The following is a 9,662-nucleotide window of genomic DNA, read 5'->3' on the forward strand; positions in this document are numbered from 1 at the left end:
TGGTGCTGAGACAGCCCCAAATCTATTTTTGTGCTCTCCTGAGGGCCCCATGCTCTGGAGCTGCTGAAATACGGAAACCACCAGCAGCTGCATAATCAATTTATGTGAAATCATTTGGAAATTATTAAATCAGAGATTCAACAAGGTGGTAACAAAGACATGACTAAATACTTTTATTTCTAGTCATGGAACACCAAATTTAGAGCAATGCATCTAAACTACAGCGTTAGGAGCCTTAAGAGTACCTTTTTAAGAGATATGTGAACTCACAGCAGCCTTAGCTCTGATCATTCCAAATTTGTGTTTGCAACTCCTAATTCATTAATTGCCCCCTAATCTTCCAGGCTCTGTTTCCACAGCCACAGCCAGAAAGGCTGCCAGAACAAATGGCAATTGACCTCATGGGAAACAGTATTAAAGGAGCACATGAAGTTCACCCTGTTCTTGCTGTCTAAGAACAGGGGCAGATTTTGACTGTGGTAACCCAGAAAGTGCACTCATTTTGACCAAGTCCCCCAAGGTATAAACCAAAATAGTTTCTTTTTCTGGGTAGTCAAAGAACTGCAGGACCAGAGACTTTTTTTCAGGTGGTTAGAGCTGAGAAGTGAAAATTGACGATTTTTTTTCATTCAATATTCAAACCCTACCTACTTGAGTTTCATTTAAGGAACTGGCTAGAAATATCTTGAACACATTTTCTCAGGCAAAAGAAAAGGACGTTATGTGATAATGGCACCTGAACAATCTGCATGATCCCAACATTCATTATGCACGTGTGTGCAGCTATAGTGCTTAAGGACACAGAGCTCTTACACTTCAAAGGACATTCTTCTAGAAAACAAAATAACAAAATTCAGAACTCAGCTAATATAGATAATACTGTACAAGGATTGGGTTTGGTTTGCTTTAAAAGTAGGGAAATAATAGGATATTGGTACCCTGCTCAATTGAGGCCATGCATCAATGCATAGTTATGACATAAAGATAACTCAAATGACCGTAAGAAGCACTGAAAAAAAAGAGGCTAATGCATATCAGAAAAAAAGTAGTGATTGTCCTTTGCCTGAAAATGACATGCAATTTAAATGTTAATTTAAAAGGAAATCTTACAGTGAAAATAATAGCCACTGAGGGCTGGCCAAACCAAACTGACTTAATGTATTATTTGACAATTTCTGTTACTATCGGTAAATATTTATTCTAACAGAAAAGCACTATATATAAGATAATTAATCAGACATAAATACACATATTTAATTGAATAGTTTTTATCAGACATTTTTCCAAATATCAACTAAAATTCATAACAAATAAGGACACTAGTATATTATTTTGGGCTATGATGTTCTAGTATTTTCATTCAGCAGGATGTGTCAAACGACATTACAGGTATAAATAGTCATATTAGTTGCTCTTATGATAAATTTGACCATTACATTTTGCTATAATGGTAGAAAAAGAAAAAAAAAATCAATGTGTATAGTACACATACTAAAAAGTACATTTGTTTTAAAAATCATCTCTTAATGGTTGGACTTGATCTTAAAAATCTTTCCAAGCAACACTGGTTGTGTGAAATCATACCTAGTCAACACTTATTTTATAAAAAAGCTGTAATTCAGACTGTACTTTTAAAATACTTTGTGTTAAAATAGTAGCAAGAGATTTTCAGAAAACCTCAGCACTCAGCAGTTTCCATTGACAACAGTGAGAGCTCAACACACTCTGTGGCAGGAATAACGTGAGAACTAATTGATATGAGAGATATGAAGTAATGAATTATCATAAATACTACAGCAAATAAAGACAGACATTTTTATTTTGATGGCACTGCACAGTTAATAACACAGGAAAAACTCTGCCTACATAGCTTGGGTTGATTCATCTTTTCTCCCTTTATGACAAATCAGATTCTTTATCTTTTTACTGGATGAAAATTTGAGTACAGCACATTCAGTGGGAGTTTTGCCATTGACATCAGTGAGGTCAATGCTTGATTAACTCACCAACTAATATTAAAAATATCTTGGTATATTTAAATCTTAATCATACCTTAACCACAATTTTTTTGAAGGAAAGAAAAGACCTGTTGCAAAAAGGAAATACAGACGTTTCCCTCTTTCATAAACCTCATGGGTTATCTTTCAAATTATTTACTGCATTACTTACTGCATTTCTTACTGCTAAGTACATCTTCACATCACTGGGGCGACACAGTACATGGTTCTCCTGTGATGTCAAGGCTGCATACCTTTCAAATCTACAGTACTCCTACACAAAACCAAGATATAAACATTATTTTGTTACACACTTGCTAATCCATTTATATCCTATTGGAACAGAAATAGAAGGTTAAACTGAAAATAAACTGGACTGTAATGACTTTACCATCAAATAAAATAAATCCAAATTGCCAAGATAGGCAATGTACATTTAAAATACGAGAACTGAAAGCACCTTCAAGTAAGTGAACATGAGCCAAGGGTAGCTAATGAAGAAAAAATTTTCAGAGTAGTCAACAAACATCTTCAAAATTGCCTCACTTCTCCTGCTGGTCCCAAAGAACCCCACATTTTGTGGCTGTTAATTTCAGACTTTTGGATGAAAAAATCTCTGTTTTGCTGCAGGAAGGTATACAACTTGCAATTTTCCAGCTAGCCTGTCTCCCTGCTTGAAGAATCTCCATTCCATTCTGAGCTGGAATAAAGCCAAGCTTTCAAAAACTTCCTCACCCCCCAATTCAGATTTACTCATGAACTGGATTGACTGGAGAATGGAGTATCACAGTCTAAAATGGGAAGAATCTTAGTGCTCAGTGCCCAACTCTTACTCTCTCTGCTGCTGCTCCTGTTTTCTCTTTTAAGTGACACTCTGTAGGGTACTTATCTCTAAGTTCACAGGCCAATTTTACCTCCATAAAAGTCTGGACTGTAAATATCAATAGCAGAATACACATGAGGGACTGGTCTGCTTTGTGATAGGGGAAAATCACTTCCTTCTCAATAAGATACTTTAATGTCATTGCTTATTTTGTAAGAACAGATTTAAGAAAATCTTTCAGTAAACCTACAAATAACAGGCACCATTTCTGCAAATTAATTGCAAATAAACCATCCATCCCAATATTTTCTACAATCAACAAAGCAGTAACTGGAAAATGTCTTTGTTTTCTAATATGCAGTCTGCAGTATCCCAAATAGTTCCCTCCCCCCTTCCCCTCCCCAAAGTTCAGAGCTAATTTATTACACTGGGAAACCCTTTCATGACACATACATCACATCATGTTACACAGGCATGACACCATGTAACTGGACATGCCTGTCGAAGGATGACATGTCAGAGAACAGCGTGTCAGGAAATAGGAAAGGGCAGTGTTACAAACTGGGGTTAAGAGGCAATGTGGCTTCACTCAACATTTTCATAAAATACTTTCACTCATATCTCTCTGAATAACTCGCAGGCAGTAATGGCAGCTCACAGGCAAACTGGAGAATATCTTCCCTTAAGCCTACAGTCACTGCTGTTATAAGCAGCCAATAAACATTTGGCTGCCTCTAATATTTTCCTTCTTTAGGCAACTGTCCCTGTGACAAGAATGTCTTCAATATGCACATCTGCCTGTAGGAGTCACTTTGCTTCTTCCTATTCACAGACATGGAGAAGTGAAAGATTAAATTTGATCAGGTCTGTCTGAGAGAGTTCCTTGAGCTGGAAATCACCAGAGGCTGGTAGAGTATTCTGGCAAAATATCACTGCATGTTTGTCCCATGCTCATATTCTGCCATAGACATGTGCTATTGTCCACGGTTATAGAGAGGTCACTGGGCTAGATGTACCTTTGGTCTGATTCAATTTTAATATAGTTATTTTCTTACATTAAGTGATACTTAACATACTGAACCTCACCGAGTCAGTAGCATGAAGTCATCATGACTGCGATAAGTTCTGGATACAATTTAACAGAACAAGCTCGTTATGAAACTATAGAAAATTATTAGTCACAACAGCACAGGAGTCAAAGATCTTCTGGAGCAATTCCTGCCACTTTGAGAATTCTTTAAAATGTCAGACACTGCCTTTTTATTCCACCATTCCACATTATTTTTATATGAATGCTAAGTTGAGATATTACCTCACATTACTCTTCTGTAGCACGTTGACAGAATCTCAGCAGCTGCTTCACTAGAACAGGTTAGTTTTGTTCTCCTAATTCATCTATAAATCAATAATGAGTATAAGTTACAGAGTTTCTGCCATATGTATAAGGTAAAAGCTTATTAAAAATATACTTAGCAGGATAACTTAAATTTATTACCCTACAGCTCCTTAGAGGTACTGTATGTGCTGTGGTTAAGTCAAATCAAGTACGCCAATATAGCACCTTTTTCCACGACTGGTGTACACGTTACACATGCAAGTCAAATATTGTGTGCTTGAATTATGCCAGTAAGACACCAAAAGAGAAAACCTACAGCAGATGAGAACAAAGCTAGAACCTAAGCTGACACTTTTCAAAATGCAGTTCCTGGGCTTTAAAAGTCACTTCACCCAATCCAGACCTCTATAAAGCAGTGTTATTTCAATAGTTTAGACTCCTATTTAAAAAATATACTAATTAGTAGACATTTTCCAGTAGCAGGCTGTTCTAAAACAACAGGAAACATAATTTATTTGTGAACATACAGGCAGTCAGATTCTCTTTCTCATCTCAGTAAATTTGCCAGTACTCAGATAAAGTAAGAAAAGCTGCTAGAACACAAAGATGTCTTCCAATTACATTCATAAAAACATATTTAATTCATTTATACAATGTTAATTTTTGAGGCTTTCATAAAAGCCCAGAAGTCTTTTTCTATTCCGGAGAGAAAGCATTTTATTAGACTAATTCAAGATGAGGCTTTACTTTCAACTCACAACAACTGAGAATGTCACATGAAAACCATTAAGCAGGTTCAGGCCAGAGCACTGGTATACCTGGATCCATGCCCCAGTCACCTGACCAAGTTCTTTTGGCACATATTTTGCATGTTTTGCATTTAAATCACACAAGGACAAGTCAAAGGCAAGTGTCATACAAACAGCCAATGGACATACAAAGGCAGTATAGTTAGTTATATAAAAACTCTGCCTTTCTAAATTGAAAATCTTTTTGCCAAGATTGAGACTGCACTGTGCTACTGACATGGGGCATACAATCCAGAGTTCCCTGACCTATTCATTGATTCATGTCACAGGTATTTTGTCCTTGTCCACACAAGCTAGAAAATTAAGGTAAACATGAATAATGATTAAGGAAAAATAGAGCGTTCTGGGAACCATTAGAGAGACTCATGGTTAAATTAGCTCCATGTAATGGCCACAGAGAGGAACCAAACAATTCCTGTGCCAGAACTTGTGCCATTTCCTTCATCCCAAATTTTCAAAGGCAAGGGGATTCGCTCTCCCTGCTTAAATAATGAAACACCATACTTGCTATTGGCAATTAAATTAATCTTTGGTTCCATTAAACCTTAATAAGATTTCAGAGATTCATTACAGCTCTAAAAATGCTGAACATTGTATGCTCTGAGAATAAAAGGACAAGAGCAATAATCAACAGTTCTAGGGAATTGGGTCTCTCACATGAATTGGTCAGGGTTGTAAGTGCCTATAATACTCTTCTAGAAAAGGTTATAGGTTATCATACTTAACTTACAAGAATTCCCTGTCTTTACCAGATATTTATTTGTTTCATTTGAAGGAGGCCATCATTACAGGAACAGGTCATAAGAAATATGGTATGCATTCTTCTTTCTTACATATTGTGGCCTTTTGGTTTCAGTTTGACATAAAAAACCAGTATTTTTTACAATGAGAAAAAGTATTTTCTAAATACTCATCATAAGCTACCTACTACACTTACCTCTTCTCAGGCCATAGCAATCCTATAGAGATACAATAATGACATAGCTTCATGCAAAAAGTTGAAATATTTTGAGAGGTAAAAAAGAAAAGTATCTTGACAGAAAAATACCAGCTTGTAATAATATGTATTCCATATATTCCTGTAAGTAAGCATAAAATAATGTAAAAAGATAATAAGCACTTTCAACAAGACTAAAGTAGTCCTACAAACTAAATTTTCAAGGAATACCTTTATTTAAACCCTTCAAAAGTTTTGTTTGCAAGTTAATTTTGCACTCCATCAATGAGATTAAGTCATTCCAGACCCTTTTTCCAAGAAAGAGTCCAAATGCACCTGTGAACCTGGCGCCAGCACTATTGAAGAGGCTGAAAAAAAAAGACTGAGCTTACTGAGAAGAAAAATAAAAAGCATTATTTTAATAATATTGATTTTATCCAAAAGTTCAAAGTGCCTCATACAACATTAATTAACTCTCCCAGCAAGTCTTTGAGATCAGTATTATTCTAACTTTGCAGATGGCAAAAGAGATCAAAGTTTAGAGCAGCATGGTCAGAGCTGAACAGCAGCCGAGGAGCAAAGAACAGGTCTTTGGGCAAGAATTAAACAGATCACAATTGCCTGTGTGTGTATTTTCAAGTACAAAATTGAAAGTACCAGCAGCATAAGGGCCAGGGGGTCTGTGACCACTACTTGCTGTGTTTAGAGCAGATGATGGAATGATTATACACAGTGTGCAACTGCTTTACTTCACTGGGTGTAACATTTGGGGAGAAGTGGGAGAAGGAAGCTGATGCAGCTCATATTAAAAAGAAAAATGCAAATATTTATGCAAAGACAGCTGTTGCCACCTGCTACCTGGCAAACCCCATGTAAGTTTTAATGCAGTTTTAACATAATTGGCAAGTCTGTAACTCAAATATTACTGTAAGTGGCTTTTGTCTGGCCTATTCCCATAAGAAAATTAAAGGAAAAAAAATACAAAACCAACAAGAAACCCATACACACTCAACATGCACAGTTAGCTCAAGCATTAGGAATTTGTTCAGTAGTTTTACACTGTCTTAGAAACCTTTCACACGCACTTCAACTATAAAGTGGCAGATGGGAGGAAAGAATGGCTTCGTTTGCCTAACTGAAACGCTACTGAAGATTTGAAGATAAGAAAAAACGGAATTTGAGAGCCATTTTCGAGGGGAGGCAGCGGCTCGCATCCCGCCTGCACTGCAGGGCCTGTTGCTTTAGGGCGCTCCGGTGTCGGTGCAGCTCACGGGCTGCTCCAACTCACGGCCGCCGAGCCAAGGCCCCGACCCGGTTCAGTCCCAGCAGACCCCGGACAAGAAAAAAAACGGACACCTCCGCACAGGCACCGCTGGGATTCGAACCCAGGATCTCCTGTTTACTAGACAGGCGCTTTAACCAACTAAGCCACGGCGCCACCCGATAGGCTCCGCTGCCAGCGGCCTCAATCCACCCTCCGCTTCCCATCCGCCTCCCGGCCCGGCTCCCGGCCCAGTTCCCAGCTCTCTGTCTTGGTGCCCCGGCACCGCAACGCGGCACTGCCAGCAGCGGACCGGCCCTCCCAAGCCGGCGGGACTCGGGACCCAGCTCAGCCCCCGGCAGCGTTCAAAGGCGCAGCTGCGGCTCTGCCAGAGGAACTTCTCTATGCGTGACTCGGCACTGCGCACACGCGTAAGCGTTTGTTTGGGCACCAGACGTACAAATACAAAAGGGAAATACTTAAATGTCTGCATTTCAAAGAAATACTTAGTTTAGATTGCTCACGGCTACGTTCCAGTCCTGATGTATCCCGTAGTGTCTCGGTGGCACAAGGCTCACAACAAAAGATAGCAAGGGAAAATCAGAACTCAATTACCTGCTGAAATAATCTATAACTGATATAAAAATTAAGCCATATGCATGCACACACAAACAGTTTATGTGCTTTATGCTCGGTGCACACACATAGCAATAGAGTGCCTGGGCAAACGCACACAGGTTCCTACAAGATAAACAATCAGAAAAAAAGTGATTTGGGTAGTTTTCTATGGAGCTAACTAGAATTCTTCCCACAAAATCGATGCAGCCACCAGTAAAACACCTTCTGTCAAGGCTCGTTAGACAGTTCCCGTCACCAGACAGCAAACGAGGACACGCTACACCACCAGACTGACGGTGTCACCAGGGGAGAATGAGCCATGACCAAGCACAGAGCCTGTCCCACATCCCAAGGATCATCTTCATCAACAGAGCTGATGAGAAGCCTGCACTGCAGTCGGAACCTGCAAGGCTCAGACGTTGCTCTGGACATTTAACATCCACAACCAACTCACAGATGCTATTGGTAAAGTATCTCCTACAGAAGCCACACTGACTTGGTTTAAAACAGCCTTAAACTTTCTCATCAGATAAGAATGGGGACTGGGTGAATCAGTCACATTTCAGGGATATGAGAAACAGAAAAAGTGCAGATAAATCTCCAGGTTATGAATTGTCCATAATTATCATATTGTCTGCAAAACCTACGGTGCATCCAAACAGGAGCCAACTGCTGCAGGTGAGATCAGTTCAGGGCTGAAGACAACCTGAGACAACTCCTATGGCACCCAAGCACTAAACAGGCAATGGTAATGGTCAGAGAACAGCAATAAATAATAAAACTTACTGCTTTTATTAAAATCAGAATATAAGAATTAATTTTTCCTTTTTTGGGGTGTATTTTTTTTCAATTTGGGAAATAGAAAGAGGATTTATTCAAAAGAAAATTAACAACATAGTCACATTCCTAATGCAAAATGAACTAAGCCTCTATAGTGCAACTACGATTTTTCCCATTTCAACAGAAAAAATAGAGCTTTGATTTTCCAGCTGAAAAGGGTAAAGAAAGAACAATTTCAATTCTAAAATAGCATTAATTATTCTAGGACTAATTTTTCTAACACATAGAAATTAGTTCAGTATTGATTCAGCTATAAAATGTGTAGTTTATGTTACTGATCTGTTAAAAAAAAAATGTCAGGACCACAGATGAAGCATTTTCTTTCAGTCTCTGTAACAAAAAAAAAAATTTAATTAAGGGCTAAAGAGGGGGAAAAATGCTGGAAAATAATACAATTTATCACCTAATGCTTATTTAAAGCCATAAATCTGTACAAAACATGCTATTTCCTAGAACTATTTTTCAGTTAACCTTGAATTCAAGTGTATTTGTTGCTACACAAGTCACATAATTTAAACAAGGAAAAGGGATCTACCTACTTGCAATTTTTTTGTATTCTACAGCTTAACTGCATTCCAGGCTGTTACATGCCCAGTTCAAGCTATTTTCCCCACTTTAAGTTCCTTTCAGAAAGCAGTGTTGAAAGGGGTGAAAACACTATTTTTAGCCATAAAGCTTCCAAATATTTTGAAACACTTAATCTTTTATTAATTGACATACTCACATATACTGAATAGATATAATCCTCTCAGGGTTGTCCCTAAGAAAGTGTAGAAGAAATGTCATGCTCCTTGTTGGAGGGAGCCTTTACTACACAGAACTATTTGTGCTGCATCATGCCAGACATGAACCACAACCCAATGCCGGAAGGCTCCTTTCTAAAATTTTTTTAAGTAGTAATGACAACAAACTAGAAAAAAAGGTCATGGTCTTATTCATGGTTTTACTCACAAAACTCTTTCTGATGTCCACTGACAGCAAAGATTTTATTTTTTTTTTTTTTCTTTTGCCATAGTAAGAAAGAATAGTTTATCTACAGAA

At 38.0% G+C, this 9,662-nt stretch overlaps 1 protein-coding gene and 1 non-coding gene across 2 annotated transcripts in view; both read right to left on the bottom strand.

Annotated features, from left to right (window-relative positions):
- The window catches only part of LRP3 (LDL receptor related protein 3), a 39,522-nt gene extending 37,273 nt beyond the window's left edge, over positions 1 to 2,249 (bottom strand). The window contains exon 1 of the mRNA XM_071756752.1: positions 2,170 to 2,249. The gene's annotated coding sequence lies outside the window, so the exon portion shown is untranslated. The remainder of the gene's footprint in view (positions 1 to 2,169) is intronic.
- Positions 2,250 to 7,266: 5,017 nt separating this feature from the next.
- TRNAT-AGU (transfer RNA threonine (anticodon AGU)) lies at positions 7,267 to 7,340 on the bottom strand. The gene has a single exon. It is a non-coding gene; the product is annotated as a tRNA-Thr (tRNA).
- Between the last annotated feature and the right edge of the window lie 2,322 nt (positions 7,341 to 9,662).

This window comes from Heliangelus exortis, chromosome 13 (genome assembly GCF_036169615.1).
Source record: "Heliangelus exortis chromosome 13, bHelExo1.hap1, whole genome shotgun sequence".
NCBI classification, from domain to species: domain Eukaryota; kingdom Metazoa; phylum Chordata; class Aves; order Apodiformes; family Trochilidae; genus Heliangelus; species Heliangelus exortis.